The 27,367-nt window shown below is 37.2% G+C and overlaps 1 long non-coding RNA gene across 2 annotated transcripts; it reads left to right on the plus strand.

Annotated features, from left to right (window-relative positions):
• Positions 1–13,946: 13,946 nt before the first annotated feature.
• On the plus strand, positions 13,947–26,789 carry LOC118247397 (uncharacterized). 2 transcript variants are annotated; one of them, XR_004778430.2, is made up of 4 exons: positions 13,947–14,545; positions 18,764–18,877; positions 19,795–19,920; positions 26,066–26,789. It is a non-coding gene; the product is annotated as an uncharacterized LOC118247397 (long non-coding RNA). The 2 variants fall into 2 exon arrangements; XR_004778429.2 differs by lacking the exon at positions 26,066–26,789 and adding an exon at positions 21,076–21,303.
• Positions 26,790–27,367: the final 578 nt, after the last annotated feature.

Consider the following 27,367-nt stretch of genomic DNA (forward strand, 5'->3'; position numbering starts at 1 on the left):
TGCAGGAGACCTGTGCCACTTTGCATGGGCTGAAATGCACAGTTGCCTAAACACTGCCCCAGTATTAGGGTCTGCTTTCTTTTCTTTTTATAACCCAGTGCTCAGGGCTTTCCAAACTAGAAGCCAAGGTGCAGTTTCACCACCTGTATGTATGATAAATATGCCCAAGTGCATTAACAGATCTGCCAATGAAAGTTCCCTGCATTATGGCAATGACACAAGATCAACTCATTGCATACAGCATGAACGACTCATGTGAATGGGATCACATAAAATGCATTGCCTGTGTTGCCTACACATTGAAGAGAGACAGAGATGCACCCTTATAGCAGGCTCACCTCACCTTCCTCAGGATCACTGGAGTCACCCTTGCTAAGTGTCTGCCTCTCAACCCTGAGTGTAGGATGTGTCCACACAGAAGCTCAGGCTATGTGCATACAATTTAGTATTCATAGTAGATCAGCAATGTAAGGTACATTTTATTATGTGTTGGCCATATGGAACTTTTTGAAACTCGAAACTGAAGCCAATATAGCTATGTTGCTTCATCCTAAGTCAGGTACTACTCCTGCTTAAGGAGCAGAAGAGAAAGATGGAAATCATAGCAAATCTTTATTTTCATTCATTTATAAGGAGTTGCCAATTAAATACCTGCCATGACTGAATTCAAAAGAGTGTAGACATTTCAAATATGGGTAGGTTTATCTGCAGCGCATTATGAGAATTTAATAGAATTATTTGCCAAAATATGTTTGGTGAATAATAAATATATGGTGACAAACATATTTTTAAGCAACTCATGAGCAATTTACAAAATGAATTGAAAAAGGCTATATTTATACTCACTATTTACTTCACATTATTTGCTCAGTTCATATGATAATTCGATTAAGTTCTTATATACATTTGCACATAGTACCAAAATATAAGCCAGATTCATTTGTTGCATTTCATTTTTCCATTGTTGTTCTTTCTCCCCATGCAGATAGAGATACTTTCCTCATCATCAGATTGTTTGTTGAATTTGCTGTTAGCTGGTATTAAACAGTAAGTCATTAGTATTCTGTATGTCACATAAACATTCAATACAGTGTCTGTTTTTAGTGAACTACAGCAGCTGGAAATGAATGAAAGAAGCAGCAATGAAACTTTTCTAAAGGTTTTGCCAAAGAAATGTGTGGGACTATCCTTGAGGCAAGTCCAAAAAAGATCTATAGTAACAATTACAAATAAAACAATAAGCATGGAAGGAAAATGGCAGGACAAAAAAATAGAGCTTTCAACAAGGTTGTTTTTTTTTTTTTTCTGATAAAAAGCAATTACTACAGAAAATTATATTATTCAGATCATGGTCTTTACTCTCTGACAAACCTCTAAAACATCTGCTACAAACCCTTAGCAAATGACATGCCAAAGCTCTGTGACTGAGTGTTATAGTCTCAAACAGGCCTAACATGATGATAAATCATGACCTTCTCCCATGAATCGTCAATTCACAAGGAATATGTGGTCAAAACAACACTGCAAAGGACATTTCTCAACCCAAGTTGGTCAACTCCCTGCTTTTGATATACCTCAGACCTCAGGGAATAAAAGGCAATGCAGATGTTTGCTATGAGATCTCACACCCGTCACTGGGGAATGGATGGTACTGGAAAATGTGATGGCAGAAGCAGGCCCCAGGGAAGGTAGGAGTCCTGGGAGGAAGCTCACACTGCAGCAGGGTAAGCCAGGGAAAGCTGCCAGGCTGCGGCCAACAAGAAGAATGCACTAAGAGGGGAAGCTGTGCTGGTTCATTTGCATGGGAAGAGGCTTTAAGGCTGAGCCTGGCTTGTCAGTGAGAAACAGCATGGAGTTTTCTAAGCACTCAATGAAAGCAAATTGCTGTTCAAAAGACAGAAAGCTCAGTTTAACCCTCTTTAGTTCATGTGAGTTGCCATGCTTAAATGACCATGAAGACACAATCTAAGAGAAGGACAGCTCTCACATCCACATAAATTCCCTTTGGTGGAGGATGTGTACAATCAGGGCTGCTTGCCATGTCTGTGCTTTATGGGAGATGCTGTCCCTTTTCAACACAGACTTTCTGCTGCATGGACACATTCAAACCCATGAGATAATCTGACCTAAAATGTTGCTCTAAGAGCTAAATAAGTACAGATTTTAACTTTAAATTGTGACATTCGTTTATGTGAAAAACCATTTAAGCAATGTAAAGAGCTGATAATAAACTGGGTACTAGATGGTATGAATGCCAAAAGGACTTTCATACACAGAACAGGGGGAAGAGCAGAATGCTTCTCTTAGAAGAACAGATACAGTGGCTGGATATGGCATTTAGCTATAGATATCTTCAAAATGTAAGCTACCAAGCTGTTACAGTTAGTGCCTGAAGATTAAAATTTCTCAGGTATTTCCCATCAGGACCCAACAATTCATTGCAATGTGCTCAGAGAATATATTACACCACATGAGCTGGCTATATCTCTCCAAATAGGCACATAAACTTCTGGAGAAGTGACAAAGGAAGTGCAGGAAGTGCATTCATTGTATGCAAAATTGCTCTTTCCTTTTGAAGTCTTTAAAACAATTGCTTGGCAGTCCTGTGCCATTAGTTCTAGCTTGTAGCTGCCCAATTCCTAGCAATAAATTCAGGGATTATACTACCAGTCTGGGTCTGCCAAAGATCTCAGAGTAGTGATATTTTGAAGAAAATAACCTGAGGTCCTATGTTTTGAAATACGTAAGTAGAATCATTTCCAGACCTATAATGCAAAGACATGTAGATGTGATGATCAGTTCTAAAATGAGGTTCAAGCCATAGATGTGCAACAGAGTCCATGCAATTTCCATTAAATTATTACAATTACACTTGTGAGTCTGGAGAATATAAACACTGGTTTCATTGTTCACCATATATGTTAATATATCTGTGCAGCAGCTGAAGCAAATTTCTGCCCTCATCCTGATTTCTTATTTTGAGTGATTTGATCACAAATTGAATGATATAATGAAAGAATAAAATACAGGTTTTCTAGTTCTCAGTGATGTGTCTTTAACTTAATTATTTTTTTGGATGTCACACATCAGAGAGGCTTTGACATTTTAGGCATATTCTGGATGCTTTTGTCAAACATGATGGGGAGGACTCCAGTATATGTAAGGGCTCTATAGATCTTGGAAAGGTCCAGGCTCCTATGCTATCCAATAGTTTTCATGCTAGCAGCTGGGTCTGCTTTTGCTGCCACTGTAGGTGTGCGGAACAGACTTGCTCAGAATCTAGTAATGCTTGAAATCAAAGATCAGATCCAAATTCTGTAACTTTAGCTAAGTTTTGTTCTTACTACTGTCTTGATTCATTTTAATCAGGTGAGATCTCTGCTTCCTTGCTGAGTCCCTCAGGAGATTATCCCTTACACCTGACCAATCATTAACATAGACATCCTTTGGTGTGATCTTTCTCTCCCCAGTGTAAGTTGCCACAGTGCAAAAGTATATAGCTTTTTAGATCTATGTAAAATGCCAGCTTTTCTCACATTGAGGCTCTAAGGCTTTTTTAAATCAAGTTCCTGCTGCTAGAAATGGGACGCTGCAATTGAATCTTTTAAAATTTTTGTTTTGTTCTGTTTTAATATACATTTGATGACATCCAATTTATACATACTGGAAATATAAAATTTGCATTATGCAAATTGATCATATACAGGCTTTGGTGAACTTCTTTCCTTCTGCTAATCTCCACATATTTCAGTGAACTTCTGCACTGGTTCACAGCTCATTGTGAGTCCTAGATCAGACTGATGCATGTATCTAATATATCTGTGGGTAAGTATAAACATACACTTTTCTACAACATCAACGATAAATGAGATGATGTGTTATAGTTTAAATAATGCTGATTTACATAAATTGCTGGATGAACAGAATGTTTTCCATTGCTTTTTGTTTCATTTTCAGTCTCAGTTAAATACAGATTAATCATGTTCATGCATATTATGTGAGGGATTACAAATATCTAATGTGTTTTAAACTGTGTTCAAGGGTATTTGTGCTAAAAAGAACAGTACAGATTGGCAGGAAATAAGTCACTGACCTAGTACTATTGCATTGAAGAATTGAAAGAAAACTTTAATGTTCACTGATGTTAAACAGTATGTACAAGGTACTCTAGAATTAAGAAACCTCTTTTAAAAAGAGGAAAGCAAGCTTAAGTTGTTAAGTTCTCAGAAGAATGTTATTGATTTTTTTCTACCACTAGACGATCATTAGAGGGATTTGCCTACGTACAGAAACTTCGAGCGATCTCTGAGCTTGCTGCATAAAGCAGAGCAAAGAATCTTCCCTAGATTCTGCAATATAATGGAAAATTAAGTGACGCATTCCTGGTACTATAAGCAAAACTCTAATGAATTTAAGGGATATGATAGATTTTATAATCTTATGTAAAGTCCAGTGATGAACCTCTAGGGTTCACCAGCACATTGGATATTGATGATCCAAATGCGTTAAGCTTGGGAGTCTCTTTGTTCATGGAATTAAAGAATCACTAAAGGAAGAAAGAAGGGAACAAAAAGAACACTACAATTGTTTTCTGTTTTTTTTTTTTTTTTTTTTTTTTTTCTGAAATATTTTTCTGAATTCTTATATCTTCCAGGCAGGAAAAATTCAAAGGACTTATTTTGTAATGATATTTCATTATTTTATTGCTCATGAAAGCTCCTTGTTTTTCATAACTAGTCTGGAAATAAAGTTTTCTTTTTATGTGTGAACTACTGAGGGAGACTCCCAAACAGCAAAGGAAGATGGAAATGTAAACGCTTCACAAAGAGTGACGTCCTGATGACGCTTCTGAATTTCTTAGTTTCAGATTTCACAACATGAAATGAAATTTCACCTAAGGCATCTAAACTGTTCTTTTTTAATCCAACATGTACAAATGCACTGAAAGTTAGAATTAATGATCTATGATTTTTAAGGAAGCAAATCCATCCAAAGAATGGCCAACAAATTATTTCCAGAAGTGTTCAAAAGATCCCACTCTTCTGAGTATCTTCTCAAAAATATCACAAATATTTTTCATTTTTTGATCAAAAAATTTATAACTGTCCATGACCATCTGAAAATCTTTATTTAGTCCACTTGAGGTCATGGCCAAACCTTGAGTTTTTCTAATTTCCAGCAGGTATCTGCTTCAGCAGAAACCTTCCTGCTCAGTACACCAAACAAAGACATGACAAAGGGTAGTTTCCAGAATTCAGCTATCTGAAGCATTGATTCCTGAAATATGAAAATTAATGAAGAAAAGACTAGGAAACTGCAGTTCCTGCACACCGCCAGTTAGAAACTGTACTAAGACCCCGTAACAGTAAAAAGTAGGTTGTCTTATAGAAAAGGTTCCTCACCCAAAGAGATATTTATTGTCTTCCCTTCCAGCTTTAAAAACTGATGTTTATTCCAGTTTCCTAGCCTCAGTAGCCCTCTTTCCTATTTTAAACTCTGAACCTTATCTTCCTTATTATTTCTGATTCTATTACTCTATTGCACTTAGCTATCTCTTTTCATCCTCTTTACTTTTCCACCAAAATAGCATGACACTTGAAACAAGGCCTCTCAAGGACTGAACCATCTTCTCTGGAGTGGTCTTCACAGCTGTAGGAACTGAATGAGCAGGTATTGCACAAGCAGTAATGTGTATAGGCAAGAAGATCCCTGGCATGGTGGTAGAAAGATCATAGGAACCCATCTGGAGCTCTGGTGTTTGGATACTCAGTAGTCCCATTTCATTTCTTGCAACAACAGCTAAACCAGACACCGTGCAGTGCAAACCCATGCTTTTCTCATCACTGGAGTCATGATTTGATAGACGAGAATTTATCTTAAATTTCATTCTACATTTAGTTTATTTTGAAGTCTTCTACCATCTCCTGGAAAAATAAATAAGTAAATAAATAAATCACTGTGTATGTCCCTTAAAATAAAAAGATGCAAAGAGGGAGAGAATGAAAATACTTTTTTTTTTTTACAGAAAAAGAGAGTAATAAAAATATTTTTCTGCTGCTGCAATTTCTTTCCCAACAATGGCATATTGAATGAAATTATGGGTTATTTCTGTTTCCTTATTTAGCTTGTAGTAGAGTGCATTGAGCTGTTTTATGTCACACTGGAGTGTGCTGTACCTGTAGGATGGCACTACATAACATGGTTCAAGGTGGCATTTTTATCCGGGTTCACTGTTAGTGTTTCAGACAAGCATGCAGTAATTACAGATTATTTAAGCTTTACGCATATGTGGTGCAGTATTGAAAATGGTGAGGAAAAGAGTAGTGAGAAAAGCATAGAGGAACAAGCTCCTTTAGACACTGTTTATTCACTTTTTTTTGTTTGTTTGTTTGTTTTTGGAATTGGATAGTCAGTTTGACAGCTTTCTTTATACTGGTATTTGTATAGCTTTCCAGTTTCCTAGAAAATAGCTTTATACAGCACAGGATGCCACAGAGAGAATCCACAGAAGTCTGGCCAAAGCTGAAAGACTTTCCAATACTTTGCCATGACACACAGGCCAGAACTACTTGAGTAGACAATGGCAGCAAAGTCCCTAAAATACCTCTGGGCATACTGCAGGAACTTGGAAATGCTATTTCCTCATTTTCAAAACAGTACTTTCTTAATTTTGGACAGGTAGTTTAAGAACTGACTTTATAACTACCCTAAACCAGTGAAGATTTGCAGTAGAAGCTCCTGGGTAGCACCTTTATGCAAGCATGAAAGCTGGACCAAGCCTTTAACCATTCTAACTTCTCACTTCTTGAACTTTGTGCAAGAATTGTGCAAAAAGTAGCCTTTGGGCACAGAAATCTTCTACTGATACTTCTATAACTCCCTGTTTATACCTTCTGGTCTAATTTGTGATCCTGTTACCCATAACTGGAGAGAAACCTGGAAGACCAGTAAGAGTCTGCTTACTGATTCCCAGAAGGTGTATCCCAAAGAATAGCATGGATGACCATGGTGGAGACTATGATACGCGTTTCAATTTTGTTAGAATAGGGAAGTACACATGGTTTAAGAGGACTGATCTTAGCTGACAGTGGAGGCATTATCTGGAGGTCTTGCTGGAATGAAGCATCATGGCACATGCTGTTCTGTTGGTTTCTGTCCAAGAAGCATAAAGGAGTAGAGCAATTTTCTGAGTTCTGTCAAGCTTCTGACCAGCTCTGTAGTGGCTGTTCGGGGTCTGAGACATGGACTGAGGCTGTTGAGAGCCTATCTATAAACAGGCCCCCAAACCAGGGTTTGACCCAGTAATATCACACGGGGGGGAAAAAAAAAAAAAAAAAAAAAGCATGACTGCCAAATAAACCAACAGACATGTACCTGAGATGGTGTTAGCTCACATTATTTTCTAAAGGAAAATTGAGCTTTGTTGGCTTTTTTTTTTCTTAACATTCAATTTTTTTCCAAATTCTTATTTTCTAACAGACTGAATATGTCTGGAACAATGTAAAAAAAAGTATTACATGTCAGGGAGGAAAACAAAATTTCCTATCCATATAGTTTTTTCCCTTTATATGGATAATCGACTTATTAAAAACAACCACGCAGACAGTTGTTAGTTCTGTGTAACAAAACCTCTTCTCTTCCATTAAATAAGTTACATAATTACTACCACTCTTCTTACTTATACTTATAAACTCTATAATACTTATAATCTGTAACTATAATAGAAATAAAACTACAAAATGCACTTTTATACTAAAAAAAAAAAAATTGTTAATGGTTCTGCTGTATACCACTAAGAGAATCACTCCTAATTTGCAATTCAGCTATAGAGGTATGAAGTCTCTCTCTTAATGAGGCAAATATTTGTTATTACTAAACATTTTCTATTTTCCATTACTAAGAAATACAAGCAGTTTTTTAGACATAGCCAGAATGACACAGGATGTACTTTTAGGACAATTGTTTTTTGAAGAAGAATCTATGGAAGTTGAGAGGTTGACTGACAGAAAATTTAAGGACAACCTGAAATCCTAAATCACTTTTTATCTTATTAATTCAAGTGAGAAAGAATCACTTTGGAGAAAGACTTCTGGAAATAAAGCTATAATTATGCTCTTGAGACAAAGTACACAGCCAAGATGGAGGTCCAAATTGGGATCAATAAAATCTATCGCAACTTAGAAGTATCCAGAATATCTATTCTTGATTTTGTGACAGTATTTATTCTTCACAGATAGGACTTTGCTCTCAAGAAGGAACACAGATATGTTGAAAGCTGTGTAAATAACTACACTGCAAAGAAACGATGACCATCGTGATGGATATCTGAATGGTACAAGTTAGTGTAACACAAGGCCAATAAAAAAGTAATCTTCTAAAGCTTTTTATATATTAAAAGAAAATAGAATGAAGTTTGCAAATCTTTGTAATACTAACTAGTTTCCTGCTATTTGATGCTTTATTCAACATTGAAAATATTCATAGTATTTTGATGATCATCTTTCAGCTAAAGTCTTAGCCTATTAAAAAGACAGAAATAAATAGCTCCATGATATGTAGACTATCTCTTGAATTTCATTATCACTCCACTACTTTTCATTGAGTCCTTCATTACTTTGTGGCTGTGAGAAAGACTAGAGGCATTTGGTCTTCTAGGGCTACTCAGAGCTCCATATAATTTCACTCAAGTGCAAACATGAGTAGATGCACACTAAGTAAATATCCAGCGAACATTTTTGCAATAAAAGGCTTGCAATAAAAGGTGGGCTGCCTGCAAGCTCAAGACTGGACTCCAAAATGTTGTCTGTGTCTTCCTCTCAGAAGAGCTAATGTTTTAGGACACAAGAAACATCTGTGAATTTTCTTGGTTTTATCAAAATAGGTATCCTTGCTGCTACTCATTGTTCAAAATACAAATTACTGTCAAACACACTATGAGTTTTTTCTCTCACATTCTCCATGCAGTTTCGGGATAGGAGCTATTTACTTCATCTGTCACTTATGACACTCTTACAGTGTCTGTAGGATTTCCACCAAATGCACAGACTTTGAAAAGTTAATGAGAATGTCCTAGGGAAGATACATCAGGAAGCTGAGTGCATCAGGTGGAGTCACCAATTTTATTTTCTAGCTCTTCCTGAAGGCTAAGTCATGCATCTTTAAATCAGTAAAAATAGAAGAATAAGCAGGGCAGAAAACAGCAGGTAAGCAAGCCTCTGCCATTTGAACACCGCTCCAGATTCAGGTATGCTCTGAGGTTATATGTAATTCAGCACAATAAGCACACTGCTATTCAGCAGTATAGAGCCACCAGTTGAAAGAGATATATTTCCATTACTTACCATTGCAGCAAGTACTTGCTTATTTTCAAATACAAATTCACCATCCAAAGCCACAGCATTTCTTATATTAAAATATTAAACAATATAAACTGAGGTCATTATTTTCCCTTCAAATGCCCTTGTGTCAGCCCTTTAACTTTCTTTCATCCCGGGAAGCCAGGGTTAGAGAGACCAATCTGGTCTTCCTGGAGTGAATCCCTCAGGATGTTCTGCAGGTTTCTAGAGTGTGCTAATACAACTGGTCACATTATCCTTCTGAAAGTAAGCAGTTTTCCCTTATGAAAAATGCATACATCTTTCACAAATTCTCATATAAGAATAAACAAGTAATGAGTATATCAGATCTGTTTGCAACCTAAAGGAGTCATCCTGGACAAGTCACTTTGCAGAGTTCCTGTAGCAGCCTCCAAGCAGAATATCTTTGTGCTGCAGCACATTACTAGGCAGATGACACCTTAGATTCAGGGAAGAACACATTTCACTGCTCACTGCAGACACACGAAATCTACTACCTCTAACAGGAGAAACATGGCAGGAGATAAATAAGTATTGCTTTCTAACAAGCATTCGTAAAGCTATAGAAACCAAGGTGCATGGTGGCACCTGTGACCTGCCTGTGCCTTAGGTTAGCCAGCTCATCTAAGTCCTTTGTGCAGGTTCACAATGTTATTCCTAGTAAGGAATTTAGATATGGTCTTTTCAACTTGAAGAGACCCAACTATGGCCTGTCCGTCTTGACAAAATTAATTTAATGGAATATGTGAGAGATGTGGGTAGGTGATAACATAATTATTCAAATAATTATCCTTCTCTTCACCCCTAAGTTAGCCCCTCTGTCCACTCTTGGGTGATCAAATCAAAGTTAATTTTTATTTTTTTTATTTTTATTATTATTTTTTATTATTATTATCCCTTATTATCCTGTTTGTCTGTTTGTTTGTTTGTTTTCTTATAACTCATTACAGAGTGGGTACAAGTACTGAACATGTTATGTCAATCATGTTATCAATGAATTCATTTCATTTGTTGATGTATTATTATTTTTATGTTATTTGAATATATGACTGGCTGTCTATTGTATTAATCAAATGAAAGAACTGAAGCAACACAAGGAAGATGATTTCATACTACTAACATGAAAAAACAAAAACTGTACTACTTAATTAACATCTACCTAACTGTTGCATAAACTTTTCCAACATTAGAAATGCAGTGGCAAACACAGTGGGATCAGGATTTGGCCTAGGAAAGAATGTGAAAGAAATTCCAGAATGCAAGAGGCAAAAAATATATATCCTTGAAGTTATAGTTCCCCACTTGCCACTGAACATGGGTTTGAACAGGCACTGACCTTTGGCATACATCTGGAAGGCTGGAAGCCAAGCAACACTGGAGAATCAAAGCAGTATGTGGTTTCATGCTGAAGTCATTTTTTTCTGAGATTGTTTCTGTCTCTTGGTGATCCCTCCAGAGTCTGGGTGCTCAGGCAGTCCTCTGAAATCCAAACCATGTATGCGGTTCCTGGAGAACCCATTTCTATTGTATTTTGGGAAGAAATTAAGCACCTTATTTGTAATCTGGTTCAGCGTGTGCTTATGGCTGTAACAAATAGTAGGTGCATATGGTCTTCTAGGGACAGTGGTTACTCACACCTCCAGTGAATTTTACTCAGAGCTGCAAGAGTGAATGTATACACAAAGAGTGAGCCTTTCTATACTAAATGGCTAGGGATTGTCTGCCAGTAAGCTTGAGACTAAATGATAGATACAGTTCTCTAACTGGAAATGAACATAAATGGCATACTTGTTTCATGCTATTGTTTTCTAGATTTCCAAGCTGTTGGTTCTGAGGTCACTGTGTAGAAAACATTTCATGTATGACTAATGCTTGTTCATTCAGTTTTAGATCACTTCAACCTCTGTGAAATCTTCCTCATTGCTACTGCACTGATGCTCTGTCTACAGGGCTATGGTTGTTCTGTTCTCATTTTAATGCTCAACACCACCAGGGCAATATAGCAGTACTCACTTCTCTACTTCTCTACTAAAACAGCCTACTTAAAGGCCAGGTGCCTCTTATAGTACTCCCAGGAGCTTAAGGACTTGAAGCATACAGCATCTGAAGCTGGAATTAACTGGGCAGCGTGGGAGAAACCTGACATCAAGTGGAAGTGAAAGAGGAAAATCTAATGACCACAGAGTAAGAAATTCAGTAACATAATGGTATTCTCCAAGTAGCCAGCTTGTTACAGATGGGTAATTGCTATTATAATGACACAGATTACACTTTTTTCTCTACAACAAGAAATAATTACCTTTATTCAAAATACTGGCTGTCTGACAATAGAATATCTACTGCAACACCTGCAGACCAGAAATGGACGTCTGTATTTTCCTCACTGATAACCAAGCTTCCACAATTCCCAGATCTTTGACTGACGTTGAGGGGACAGGTTGTCATCACAGTTTTAAAGGATTTTTTCCTCTTTACCTACTGCTTTAGTCTCAGTTTCTCCACCACTTTCTCCCACTCCAAAATACATTGTTAGCAGTGACAGCAAACTCGGAAAAGGAAGACTGCCAGATAGTCAACTGATATAAGTGAGTATATTATTATAGTCAGAGGAGCTGTATTGATATATGTGAGATGAAAATTAACCCCAAATCTGCTCAAATGTTAATTAGTATTTGATATTATCTGCAATGATTATGCAAATCACTAAATCCACAAAAGAAATTACAGACTAGGTGATCCTATTGTCTTCAGGCTACCAGCTGTCATCTTCCCAGTCTCTCTTTTCAGCTAAGACAGATATTTAAACATGTGCTTACTTCTGATTGTGTTCATGTTATTTACAAGCATAACAAAAATACAGACCATTACCTTTTATAAACTGGGTGGAAATTAATAAAATTCAGGGAATTTATTCAGGGAATAAAAATTACTTTAGTTTGTGGACACAGTGTACTGTGCTGAAGCATTTTAAAATATAAAAAATTTGACAAGTATCAAGGGCAAAAATAATCTCACCTTAATCAATACAGTGACAAGCTAAATTCAATGGCAACAACCTTCACAGAGCTTGTCCTCCAAATGAACAGCAGGTTTTCTCTAAAGGCCTTGTGGAGCTATGGGGTTATTCGATATACATAATTGTTTCCCTAGAAAAGAAATCTCCAGAGACAGTTAGTTTTATCTACTGTACACACAACTAGATTGCCTTATGGCATTTTATTCTGCAGATTAATGGAGGGTTGTTTAAATTCATACCGTTGGCTTCTATAGTATGATGCTGAATCATGTTTCTAAGTAAGCATGAGAATTAGTAAGGACAGACAATACGTATTTTGAGTTAATAAAAGTTTCCTTTTTAAAAGACTTGCCAACTTGAATGATTTTTCTTGTTTTAAAATCCATTATGGACAGATTAGAAGACAGCTCATCAAATAACCATTGTAGGGAACTGAAGAACCTCCAAGAGTTAGTGAAGACTTTCAAGAAAGTGCAATAAAATTATGAATTTATTACAGTTAAATGGCATTTATCAAGATCCTAGACATTGCTAAAGGACAGGTAGAACACTAGAAAATTAGTGATAATTACATTACTTTACTAGGTGATAATTACATTACTCTAATGTAACTAGGAAAGTATCTATTTATTACTTTCCCTGTGCTCTATTATTCTGCTTTCTTTCCTGACTAGCTCTCTCCAAAACTTTATCCCTACCGGTCTCCTTCATGGAAGATCAAAGATAAAGAACAGGTTGTTCTTCGTTTGGGACCTAAGTATGGTTTTCACCCATTTCAGAGGACTTTCTTGCTTCATTCTCTTATGAGGTCTAATCCAGTGTGAAACAAAATCCTTTGCTGCATGACACTGCAAATTGGGTATGCTTTAACCTAAATTAGCCCCTGGGATTATGCTGCAGAGAAATAAAAAGAGATACAAGTTTAATTATCCCCCTCCCCATTACAAATCACTTTAAAACCAATTCATACAACATATTACTGCAGTGTGGCCCTTGGGATACTTTCCTTGTTTCTCATTTTCTTGTCATTATACTCTTTTATAATTACACAAGGAAGTTGCCAGTACTGCTTTGCATCAGCTTCCCACAAGAAATATCAAATGTGGCATAGAACAAAGATTCATACAGGTGTTCACATATATATACTTTTTAAAGGCAATTTCCTCTCACAAAAGGAATTTGCTGTATGACACCTAAGAATAGTGAAGAGAGACATGTTTTGATGCATCCATGGCTATCTCAGTACAGGATAAGGGTCTGCACAACAAAGAGGAAGGTTATGACTTTATCCTTCTCTTTTTAGTAGGGCCTCTTGAAGACTGTCTGGTGTGTTCAGGCCTATCTCAGTATTGTCCACTTGGAGGGGCCCCAGGGTTGTGGTGAGCAGTTGGCAAAGCCAGACAGGACACGTAATGTGGAGTCAGCAGGCACGTGGCTCACCTGGACATACTCATCAGGCTTTCTGGCTGAAATGTTTCAGTCGTGACTCAAGGGGGAAAAGACAAAACTGAAGGAAGTTCAGAACTGAAACCCTGCAATATTTCCATTAGGAAACACTGAAACACAGTGAGTGAATGTGTGGAATGGGTTGGTTTCAAAACCTGTGCTCTTAATGAGACTAAGCCACTTAAATTCAGGACTCTTAAAGCTGGTGTTTCTCTGTGAGTTAAGTGTCTAGTCTTCCATTACAGCTATGGTAGAGTGTGATTCAGCTGATGAGCTGCTAGTAAGGCCTCATCAAGTGCTGAACCAGGTGCCAAAACATAAGCACTTGGTGTGATATTAGCAGTGCCACTGGATGAATAGGTCTTTTTAATTAAGCACAGACATTGCTGTCAAACTTCAGGTGAGCTGCTCTGTAGGCCTTGAAGACAATTTTCACAGGAGCTGCAATTTGAATATCTAGCGTCACTTTATTTACTTGAGGAAAATCCTTCTGATATCCAGCTACTACTCCAAGGACTGCTGTAGGTTCTCTGTTGCATCTGCATCTGCTGCATCTCTGCAGGTATCTCATATACCAAGAACATCTCAGCCTAAACAAGGTACCTAAGGTTTGGTAACTGAATCTTGCGCTGTCTCTCCATGGACCGTAACAAGAGCATGGCTGCCTGCCTCACACATACGTGTCTTCACCTGAAACACAATCCTGCTCAAGCTGCCAGAAATCTAGGTAAGCAAAACATGATCCTTATCCTAGTCCTTATTTTTCACTAGCAGGCAGTAAGGAATGATGCTAACAAGACCTATTAATTTGAGACTTTTTGTGACAGCAAATGACATGCTGGCAGTATGAACATGCTGCGTGCACCAGAATTGGAGGCATGAGGGCTTTGAGACTCAGCTTGTTCCTCAGGCTCAGGGACAAGTTTCCCAGGCTATGCTCAAGACAAGTCAGATGGAGAATCTCTTGGCTCTAAGGAAAACCGCCTGGAAAATAGGCAACCCCTGTTCAGTGTCACTTTGTTGCCAGAGATCTAGAAACTTAACCCTGAAAAAACTGACCTCAACCTTAAAATCTGGGGGGCTACTTTGGGCACCATGTCTCATGTTGTAGGAAACTTACACATGGGGAAATCAGATGGCCTGACACTCACTGCGTGAGTGAAGTCAGAACTGAAAACCTGCATATCTTCCAAGTTGTGAAGTTTGACTGTTTCCATTCAGTTTGGCAAAGGAAAGAATATAATGGAAATGCTTTGCTTTTATTAGATCTTTGTCCTTCAAATAAAATAAATAAATAAATATCATTGCTCTGTAAAATTTCCAATGAGATCCAGTGTAACACTCTGATCAGTGATCAGGAGAGAAAAGAAAATCTCATTTTCATTTGCAAACAGTGGGATTAATGGCACAGTTACCTAAGTGGCAGCTGAAAATATGGATCAAAGTTACCCATCTTCTACCCAAACTTCTGTTTTAATTAATAGGTTGTGTTACATGTAATGATAAGAACCCAAAAGCAGTTTCCAAGTTGTTCACAAATATTGCAGTATGCTTCTGAAATAACAGCTGACCTTATTTATAATCTCTTCCCATAATGTTTTGTTTTCTCTGTATAGAGTTAGATATCTAAGAATGTACAATAAGCACTTTATTTGCTGCATTATTTAGTTGTATAAGGATAATAATTTTAGGCTTAGAACTTGAGAAAACCACCAATTTATTTTTCTAGAAATTTTAGCTTTTATGGGGAAACTTCAAAATATGAAAAGACTAAAGTTAAAAAAGCAAATATTTTGATTCAAAATGGGGCTGTGGTTGTCTCTTCTCTCTCTTCTCCACAGGCCAAGTTCTTAATTTCATATATGTGATGATAGATATTTTTTCTCTCTCTGGCTAGAAAGTTGGGAAAGGGTTTGTATTTTTTAAGTGAGTATCCCTTTAGTTCTCCATCCATTACTTGTTTATAAAACATGGATTCCATTAAGCTGTGATATGATCAAGAAATATCATCAGATAATTTATGAAGCAGTCTTTGAAATTCATCAGATAAGATATTTGAAAAATAGGCTCTTTTAAGATAAGAGTAATGTTAGCCAACTAATGTTTCTTAAAAAGACAATGGGGTAAGAAGATATCAAATGTTTTTCTGGGATGGTATAGATATGCTAACTCATTTCAGTTTACAGATATTATCATTGGAATGGGTAAAAGGCTTGGTACCAAAATTTGAATAGCCTGCCTATTCAATCACCAGCTATTTGAAATTCATAAACTGAGTCAACATCAGGCAGCTTCCTTTCTCCTCCCAACAGACAAGGGAACCAGCAGGAGAAACATATGTTTTGTTCAAGATGTCAGTCCCAGTATGTAACATGCTTAAAATAAGGATCTTAAACCACAGCACATCATCTGCTTCATGTCCAAACTTGTGGTTCCTGTCTATCTATACCACCTATCTTTTATGAAGCAAGTTTTCTGGCCCATGGCTTCTCATTTTTTTGTTGTTATTTGTTTTGGTGTTGTTGTTGTTGTTTGTTTTTGTTTTGTTTTGTTTTGTTTTGTTTCTTTGTACGGAGATTGTCTAAAAGGGCATGGACTGAGACATGTCAATGCAACATGGAAGTGTGAAGAGAAATTTTGTACCCCTGAAAAGCTGGTGTGGATGCTCCACTGAGAGCACCAGGTACAGAATGAAGCCAAAATCACATACTACAGCAGAGCTCAACCAGCATAAGGCCACTAGGTGCTGTCAGTAAAAGCACACAAAAATTGTAAATTTTCTGAAAGTGGTTAATGTATTCTGGGAGAGAACAGAACATGTTTACCAAGACTCACAAACACCAACACCCACTCCCAATTGTTTTTGCTACATATTGAAGGCTAAGTGCAGGCCCTGAGGACTTGTCACTGAATATGAAAACAATACTTTCTGGTCAATGATGCTCATGATTCACCAGAATGTCACAGAATGACATTTTGAAATGTTGAGTAATGTTGAAGAATATGTAGAAAAGTGCAAAGAATTCAGAAGCATTTTCTTTAGCTTTCAGTGATTTCCTTATTTTAACTTTGTAGTTTCACATAAAAGACATGCTCTGGAGTAGAGCTGAAGAAATAATTATGGGTTTTTCTAATTCTGGTCATGTAAAATTCTACACTCACAGCAACCTGAAAAGTGAAAGGTTCTGAGCTGTTTTTATTGTTGTTGTTGTTTTGTTTTCCGTTCTTTTGTTTTTTTTTTTCTTTCTTAAATTGTTTATTGGTGGAGTACAAGGGGAATGGACAACAGACAGTGGCCAGACTCTCACACTTTCACTAAGTTAAATTTTCTAATGCTGTTTTCGGAGATAGAACACGCTTAAAAGTGGATCAAAGTCTAATCCAATAGAATATTACTTACGTTCTTAAGTTTAGAACAGGTCTCATCTCACCCTCAGCAACTGTCCTGTTGTATTGGAGCAACTTTATTTAGCTTGTTTGCTTTGATTTCTGAGAATGTAGTGTAATATGATTACTTGGAGTATCCAACGATTAAAGTAGTCAAATAAAAAATGAAAATAAATCCCGAAGAATATAAGTACTGTCAAGCACAGTACTATAAATCAAACTGTTTTTTAAGAACCCTTACAATCTCTTCAAATACCAGTCTACCATATGTCAGAAAAGTTATTTCTAAAGGACAGTCTGCCTTTGGTGTGCTAACAAAGGGAGAAATGACAGGGAGATATGAAAAAAAAATAAATAAAATGTTGGGCCAGTCAGGAATTCTAGACTACTACTTTGAAAGAGGTATAAAAGAATGGCTGAAAATTTTAGCTGGGAAACTACAAATAAAACTTCAAATAATATTTTAATTGTACAACAATATGAAGAGTAAGAAGAAGAAGAAAAAAAAATACATTAATACCCCAATAAAATATACAGCAGCAAATATCAACTGAGCCTTTATGAAACGAGCGATTACTTGTGCTATGTAGGAAAGGGAAGTCACAGACTAGAATTATTCTCTTCCAACAGGGAAGAACAAATGCTTTTAGGCTGAAAGACACTGACAGAAACAGTCATGAGAAAATAGTCTGTTTAGGAGAAATCATGACTACTTCAATAACGTTCTTAAGGTGGGAAAGGACAGTTGATTTTAAAATAGTACACATATTCAAATCCAATAATATGTCAGAAAAGATACCTGTATGGATAGGTCTGGAATTCATTTACAAGAAGGTATCCAAGTGGACAGAAGAGACTCCTACTACCATGGGTAAATATTTAACCTGGGTAACATTAACTCAAATAAATTTTTCATCTGCTGTCTCTGCAAAGGGTAAGCATCAGGACTTTGAGGCAATCATGCTCTACCCAAACCTAAGTTGCCAGAGTAGTGCCTCTGGACGGGAGTGCCTCAGACCTCCTCCTCCTCTTCAGACTAATGAATAAATCCGCCCTTGGAGTAAAGTGTATTCTGTACCCAAAGACTGACATAAAGCTACAAAGGAGGTTGTACTAATAGCACATGATCAGATTATTCTAATCAGCAATATAACATGAAAAATGGGCTATTAATTTACCAGTTAAAAATGATGGGGCCAAGATTCCAACAAGAGGAAAGGTTGATAGTCAAGTTGTAAACTTTGGAAAACATCATTATGTCATTGAAACAGCAATAAAGGATCCTTAACTACAGAAACACAAACAGTTCTGTTTTAATTCCAAGTATCAGGAACTACAAGGGACTGCATCCAGTGAAGAACTAGGAGATAAGATATTACAACCCCTGCTGTTTCTGCAAACATTTTTTATTAGGTAGAGAAGCAAAGGAATTAGACCAAAGGGAATGAGTTTCTGGAAGCTATTTAGCAACCATAAACCAGCAAAGGAACAGGGAATTCTAGTTACATTGCACGGTATTAAAGTTGTTTTTTCTCTTTGCCTTTTTCTCCCCAAACAGCTCTTCAATATGAAAAATGACTCTGTCAGCAGAGACTCCTTGTAACCCACCCTGATCAGCAACCTTCATTGCTTTATTGAGATAAACTAGCAGTATGCAACCAAGTCATGTCATGTAAGTCAAATTAGATACTCAGAAACATGGCTTTGTCACGTGCAAATAGAAAATAGGCAACAAATCTAGATCCACCCTGTCAAACAAATTAGCAATGAGCAGCCAGTTTGGAACTGTCTTTGATTCAATTACTCTCAGGTGAAGTGCAAAATTATTGACTGACTAAAAAAAAAACTTTTAAATTGTTTTGGACAGTATTGTTATTATGAACACTAATTATTCCTACCTTTCTCTAAAGTAAGCTATATTTCTTGGTTACATATGATAAACAGAGAATGATGATCACCTTAATTTATGGTCTATTTTACTCTTATGAAGGAAGAGAATAAAGCTTATTATCTTCACTTAAGCCTTATTTAATAAACATCCTTCCAAACATTTTAATAGATTCCTTTTTTGTTGGAAAATAAGATTTTAGGTCAGAACTGAAGAATTTTACAAGAAAACATCAAATGTTATGAAATGTGTAAATCAAAATAACATGAAATATGGTGTGTTCCAACCTTTTTTTTCATTTCTTTCTGACTTTGTTTGATATTTTCTAAGTTAAATAGAGAAGAGTCATACATTGTCCATGATGTTTTATTTCTTCAAAACAAAGATTTCATTAACTCATATTCTATCAAATTCTTGAACTAAAATTTATCAGACTGTCTTTCCATGACATTTCAATAATTTAATCATTCAGTGATATCCAATACTGTCTGCATCATAAGTCTCTAAATCACTCAGAGCTTTGGGTTTAGAGATCTCTCAGCAGATTCCCAAACCCTCACTCTCCAAGGTAGGACCTTGGTGGTACCTCCACCTTTTTTTTTTTTTTGATTGTTTGTTTGCTGTTTTCTTAATTTAACCATTTCCTTTAAAAAGTATTAAAAGCTAATGAATGCTTTGCTTAAATGCTTGCTTTGAGCCAGGCAGAACATCTATGAATCTGGGTTCCTAGCTTTCAACACCATGCCATGACCTGCCCAAGACACTCTGAGCAGGGTCCTTCTCAGTGCTGCTGCAGCCAGCTGTTGTGGATTCAGATCTTCTCAGAGGTCAGGGAATCGTGTTCTAATTCTGCACATCGTGAATTCATTGCTAAGCCTCTGAATAAATACTTTCTATCCCTTCTACCATTTTTGTGGCTTACAGATATCTTGACCACTATCAGTGGACACTTGTCAGTATAAGCTTTCCTTTTTCTTTGTCAGCACCCATCCTACCTTTTGAATCTTGTTCTTCCTTTTGGGTTATTTTTGAATGCCCTTTTCTTCTCCCTCCATAATCAGTTAAAAATTTGATGTCAGATTCAATGGTTGGAAGGGTTGTTTCAGAAAAAGGAAAATCAGAAAGTTTTATAGTCTCTTTGAGTCTATTTTTTCCTCTCAAATGAACAGAAAAATCAATTATTAGCTAGCATTATACAGCAATTCATGCCTCTGTAATGATCCACTCTCTCCATAGACAAAGAAAAAATAAGCTTCTAAGCTACATGCAGGAGAGCTAACCTGTAATCATTAGCTCCAGAAGTGCTGAATCTTCCCAACTGGGCTAAGTGGAGAATCTCCATTAGTTGTCACTGGGGAGGTATACATTCTCTTTGCAGGACAGCAAACATAAATGGAATAACCACAAAAAAAAACTGAGCAGGACTGAAACTGCACACAGAGAAAGGTGACTGAGTCTGCTTTCCAGCCTCTTTATTTCCCATCTTTCCATTAGGGACTTATGTCAAAAACATGTGTTCTGGATGGGAAGAAAAAAAAAACAAGAAAAAAACTTTTCACCCAGTGGGAAGATTGCTATTAAGAGACAGGCAGCAGAAATAATTCATGTCAGCTTGATATCAGAAGCTTCTTACCAGATCCCTACTTCCACTAACTAGTTTCCCCACAGAACAAACATTTCCAGTGCCTATTAACAGTAGGAGGGAATTGCCATGAGTATTTGTGCCTACATGTAAATTCAATGTTTCAAACATCAGTCAGACCAAAATCTATCAAAGTACACATCTTGCAGAAAAAAAAGATTTTACTTTTTTTCTTTTTTTTTTTTTTTTTAACCAACCAACCAAAAACAGTTCTGCACTGGTTTAAAGATTTTTCCCTTAAAAAGACCTTTAGCTTAGGGAGATTTGCTGCTTCAAAACCAGTGAAATAATGCCAATGTTTGTATGACATAGACAATAAAATGCTATCCCTGCCCAGCAGAATCAGTGTGAAGGTGAGAAGAGCTAGCCCTTAGAGAGAAAGAGATGCCAGAACACAAAATGTGTGAAGGTGAGGTCTCTAACGGCACATACTCATCTCATTCAGGTGGGAACATCTCCTTACACATCTCCCCAGAAAATCTCATCCCTGCTGCCCTGCCCCTTCCTCCCTAGGTCCTGGATCCAAGTTCTTCCCTGCCCTCTGCTGAGCCATCCCCACCCCAGCACTTCCCTTTGCCCCCTCCCCATTTCAGCATGCATCATCCAGGCTCCCTTTCCCTGCCATCAGGTTCCTCCCTGCCTTCCTTTCTGTTCCCCAAAGTCTCAGGTTTCCTCTCTCAGTCCTCCTCCATTTGTTTTCCCACATACAAACATGTGTTCTGAATTTTTTGGCACGCCAATAACAAAATCCCACTTTTTCACCATACATTATTTCATCATAGATAGTAAGCGTAGAATCAGAGAACTTTATTCATCAAAGCACACAAGTTTGGGCTTCTTTCAAGCAAATCCAAATCCAGATTTCCAGTGGATTATATACACTTATATGAAAGTTACAACATTGTGTTGGGAATTCAACACGTTTTTTCTTTATATATATATATATATTTTTTTTCCTGCTCTCAATATATCTTATTATGTGAAAACAGATAGAACTCAGGTATTTTGATATATATCTCACTGAAGAAACTTAATGCAAATCTGGCAACATGTACTACCAGCTGCATGCAACTACAGAACTATTTCCATTTTGGAGTAAAAAGAAAAATCTAGAGAGATTAAATCTGAGTGGTTACTTGCTAGTTAGGAATAAGAATGAGAAATAAAAATTATAGGGGAAAGGAGACAGGCCGCAACTTTAATTATATGCTTCCAGATTTATTAGTGCTTGTTTATTTTGTAAGTAATATTTTGTGCAAGAAATGCAATATTTTGACAGATGCAAATGTTTGTGGGAGGACCTGCAGAGGTGAGATGGGTGAAGGTTTCTGCTGATTTTAGTGTACACAATTTCAGCCTTCATGTTTTGCTGACCTTTATCTTCTACTGCTGTTCATAAGCAAACTGGCATTATCCTTACTTCAATTCAACTGCAGCAACCAGATCCATCAAGTCACAAAGGCTGTCAGAAATGTAAACCTTCCAGAACAATTTCAGATGTGGGAGTTAGCTAACCTGGGTAGTCAGCTAATAGAAATAACTTGCTTCTGTCAAGCTACAACTTATATGTGCTCTGTTTTGTGTTTGATGAGGAAAAAAAAGATAGGAATTTTGCTATCAATAGCACCTGTAATTAACAGGAACATCTTCCTGGAAGATGCTGACAAGATTACTGTCAGCATCTTCTTACGCAGGTATCCCTGTGAAGGGCTCTGTAGTACTCCTGCTATTATGCACACTATAAATTGGTGTAGTTTTATTCTTGGAACCATTCTCAAATGTCAGGATTTTCCATAGCTTTATTGCAAACATTACAGTGAGAGTTTAGGCTAATTCCCTGAACCTCATTTTTTAAATACTCTGGGATAAGAAATTGGACACAGCAGTCTTTCTCGATAGCCAGGTCTCTTCTCTTCCCCATGTCAATACAAAGCTATCCTGCAGTATAACATGTACAGTTGTGCTTGCTTAAGCCACAGCAGCTAACTATGTCAGTTGGTTAAAACTTCTTGGGTGAAAGATCAGAAATAAGAACTTCACAGCTGCAGGATGACAAGCTGAAAGTGATGAAGGAGAAGAAAAAAAAAAAAAAAAGCATAATTTTTGCCCAATTCCTGCTTCTTCCAACCTAATGTAATGTGGTATAAGAAGTTCCACAAGTTTGTTTCTTAATCCTGTCCTGGGAAGCCACTGAAATCTGAAATTCTGGGGCAAAAAAACTGTGTGTGGGTAATCTGTGATGTCCTGTGATTAAGTTGTTCGTTCAGTCTCATTCTCTCTCTTCCCTCAGCTAAAATCTTAGAAATTGCTGTCAGTTAGAGTCACTCAGGAGCTCTCTATACACAGCGCACATGAAGCCATCAGTCCTGCCCTCAGTGTATAAGTAAGCTTGGACAATTAGCTAGGTGGACTGCCTCACCTGTGGGACTACATTGGTTTCATTAACAGCTTCTGCACATTACTGCATTTTACCATATAGATATATCCTCAATCTTTATGTCCAAAGAAGGGCAATGAGGCTGGTAAGTTGTCTAGAGAACAAGTCTTATGAAGAGCAGATAACCATTTTTCTTCTGCTTGATTCTGTCTCCTGCAACTGATGTTTTAAAGGCTGTATTGCTTCATTTTCCAATCCTCTTGTCTTGGGCTGATCCACACTATCCATTTTTAGAAAACAGACATCCATGGGCAAAGAGAAAACCCACCACATGTTGGAATGTGGTATCACACCAATGGCATATAATGGTTAAAGATGCCCAGTCCACATCCAGAGATAGCAGGGAAGGATGGCTAAGAATGAGTCCATCTGTGTCTATTTTGGCAAGATTGCCAAGCACTTTGGTTATTTAAATCTCTGCTTCTGGCTCCCCTAAAGCACTCAAATCCTATCTCTTTACCCTCTTTCCAAGGTTATATTTCTTCTCCATGTCAAGGAGTTGTCTTCTACATTTTGTCCTCTGGCCTTACAGCCAAAGTGCTTTGCTAGCCATTACCAAATGCCAGAATGTCCTGTCACCTTTATCATAAATATGAATTATTTGGGGAAAAAATAATAAATTTAAAAATAATAAATAAAAACCTTCTTGTTTCCTGGATTCACTCTTTACATTTGGCCAAAGTGATGGGATAGCCTCTTTCTGTGCACCTCTGACATTTCAACTGAAATATATAAGAAGAAGCCAGTCTTCCTCCTGGTATGAAGTCAGAATATGTAAAGTCTATAGTGAGGCATTATCTTCAAAGAAGCCACCCATTTTTTCCAGGTTAAGTGTTATACTGTAACAGGGCACTGAGAGAGAGCTGACAAGTCTATATAAAATCCATCAGAGTCCATTCAGAATAAAAGCATTTTTAAAGACCTTTTCTTGGGGTTGCTCAGATAAAATCATTAAAAAAAAAAAAAAGAGTTGAAAAAGTTATTGCTACAGTAAACATGAATTAAGTTTAATAGCCTTCTGCCCTCAACTTTAGGCCTCAAGTGCTCTTAAGAGGTCAATAAAACATTCTCTTCACTATAGTCTGTCAAACAATGCAGACAAGGCAGGTGAAGGTTCTCAAATAAGTATAGAGAAGTCTTGAACTAAGTAAATAAGCAAGAAAAAAACAATGCCACATGACAATATGTGTACCTGAGATTCTTTGTTTTCCAGGTACCATGTGGAACTGCAATTGTTCAGCTATTAATAACTCACAGTTAAAGAAATGCAGACCTCGAGCTGGACAGAACTAGCTTTAGGAAAACAAATAAAATAAAGAAATAGTATCTAACATATATAAAAAGTACTATATATAATAAAGTTGAATGTAACATAGCTGTAAAGCAATGAAGAATGGGTAAAGTGTAAAAGCATATTAGCAAACATATAAGAAGAACCACTGGTGGTTCCTAGAGCAAGGGAGAAAAAACTGTGGACATGTACATTCTATTCATCCCGGGGAAGGACTCCACATGCTGACAACTTCCAGTAACACCTTCCATAACCACCACTGAAGTGAAACTACCAGCCTCAAGACCCAGAGGAGAAAGGGAGGAGTATGCAGAACACAAGAAAAAAGGATAGAAACAAGGAAGTGTGTATATAACAATTTTGACTGCCTTGTTATGATTATTGAAATCTTTTTAGTGTATTCTTTATTTTTCTGTAGTAATAGATCTGGACTAGCAATGATTAGACTATTAAGATTTCAATTATGCTAAGAATTAATTCTTTGCTTTAAATGTATATGGTGTGCTTCATCTTTGCCTGTAAATAAGGTTTTGAGTATAACACCTTCTCTAATTCTTGTATCAGACCCCTCTGTGAATAGCCCCTCTTTATCTTCAGAGAAACCTCTGCATAGTTAAAGATGAGCTGCTACTCTGTTCCCCTGAAGATGCCCCTTTCACAGGCTAAGCACACCCTAGTCCCTTCTCTCAGCCTCTTCACACAGGACAAATATTCAAGCCCCCCAATCATCTTGGGTACCCTCTTCTGAATTCTCTGATTTGTCAGTGTATTGCTTGTACTGATGGGCCCCAAAATGGGCTTCAGATATCGTCTAATGAGTGCTGAGCTAAGGGGAGTTATCATTTCCCTAGATGCGGTGCCTGTGCTTCTGTTTGTGCATCCCAGGGTGCTGTTGGATCTTGCAGCTGCCAGGGCTCATGGGAGCTCTTGTGCAACTTCTCTCTTCCACATTTCACAGGGCTGTGTCTGCAAAGCTGCAGACAGTGTATCATTGATGTGGGGTTGGAGGGCTTCCTTCCCAGGTGCTGGACTTTGCACTTGTCTGTGCTAAATTGCAAGGAGTTTCCATGCAGGCCATTCCTCCATGTGCCATTCATTCCCCCTTCAGGTTGCTGATAAATATGTTGAACAGGACAGGTCCCAAGACCTGAACTACTTCATTTCTAACCAACCTCCAGATAGAGCACAAACCATTAACCACTTAGCGCAATTATCCAAACAGATTTTCACCAGGTTTTGCACTCATTCAGAATGTAAAGTCCTAGTTTGGATAAAAATATACTGTAAGTCTCTGTGTCAAAAGCCTGGCTAGTCAGGGTAAATGACATTCACTGTTCTCCCCTCATCCACAAATCTAGTCACTTAGTAAATCTGTGCTGACTGTTTCCAAGAACAACTACTTTTATACACTCAGATACACACTCCAAGATGATTCACTCCAAAATTTTCCCAAGGATCAAAATGAGGGTGACCAATTTGGATTGGTCCTTGGACTGCCTTTTTGGCCTATTTTCAAGATGGGAATAACATGTTTGTTGTTGTTGTTGTTGTTGTTGTTGTTGTTGTTGTTTTGTTTTGTTTGTTGTTGTTTTTGTTTTTCAGTTTTCAGGGTCTCCACACCTTCAAACTCTAGGACTTCTCAATCATGATTGAGAGGATCATGATGACACCAGCTGGCACTTTTAGAAGCCTCACGCAATACGGAGATGTGAGAGGGACTCTTGCTGAACCTGACCAATGAAGTCTCAGTCTTCACTTCTAAGGGATCCTCAATGCTTCCAGTCCTTATTTTCCTGCAGGTTTAAAGAAAGCAGTACAAAATATTCTTGCATTTGCCCCAGGCATTCTTCCTACAGGAGCTCCATTTCAGAGATCAGACACATTGAACCTGAACTACATGAACTACATGAACTAAATGAACTACATGAACTGATAGCAAAAGAGTCATAAGAATTGTAGAGTGGCCAAGAAAGAATGGAAACCACGGCAAGGATCTCTCATCTCTTTCTGGGAGGATTGACAGCACATTGCTTGTAAGAATTTGAGCAGAAATAATAAAAAATATAAGCAAAGTAACTTCATTATCCATTGTGATTAACTCCTTCTAGTTATCCCACACTGATAGTTTGGGGTTTTGTTAGTTTGCTGTGTAAACTTCTATTTGATATTATTTCACAGAGACTTGTACTTTTATTTCAGTTTGATAAACCAGAAAACTACTTATTTGAAAATTATATTCAATAAGTTTTTCATCTGTCTGATTTCATCACGATTGTATTAGAAAACAGTAGGAAAAAAAAAGTCTTATGAAGTTCAGAATGTTGTAAAATCATGAATTTGAATGGCTTTGAAGGAACTAATAGACTTTGTCAACCTAAGCAGTGGTGGAATGACAAATGAAAAAAAAAAGTCAAATAGTCAGCAGCTTTCATAAAAAAATCTGTATCAATATTGCTTTAAACTGTACATAGGGTAATAAAAGTGCACTTGAAGCCCCTGTGGAAATTCAGCCTCTACTTTATGACAGTATAATATTTCTAAACACTCCCTTGCTTGTGGAAAAGAATTTTTCTGAATTACTACATGAGTGACTCCTGGGGTATGTGTAAAAATCCCCATGATTCAGAAGTGTGCATGAGTAAATTTAACAGAAAGCTGACTTTCATCCAGCAGATCTTTTGATTTGATTCCACCATAAACTAGAACTCCATTTAAGTAGAAATCCCTTCCTTCTGTATCTTCATCTGATTTTGTTGTCTGAGAAGGCAGGTTATCTGAGAACTTAGTCTGAAGGAATGATACTTTTAAAGGTTTCAGAGTTGTGGGTTTTATGCATGGAAACACAGTCATTACTTCAAGGGAAATTAGCTTCTCCATATAGTGCTAGAGTAGTTATACTACATT

The sequence above is a fragment of the Cygnus atratus genome, chromosome 2 (genome assembly GCF_013377495.2).
Source record: "Cygnus atratus isolate AKBS03 ecotype Queensland, Australia chromosome 2, CAtr_DNAZoo_HiC_assembly, whole genome shotgun sequence".
In the NCBI taxonomy this organism is placed as follows: Eukaryota; Metazoa; Chordata; class Aves; order Anseriformes; family Anatidae; genus Cygnus; species Cygnus atratus.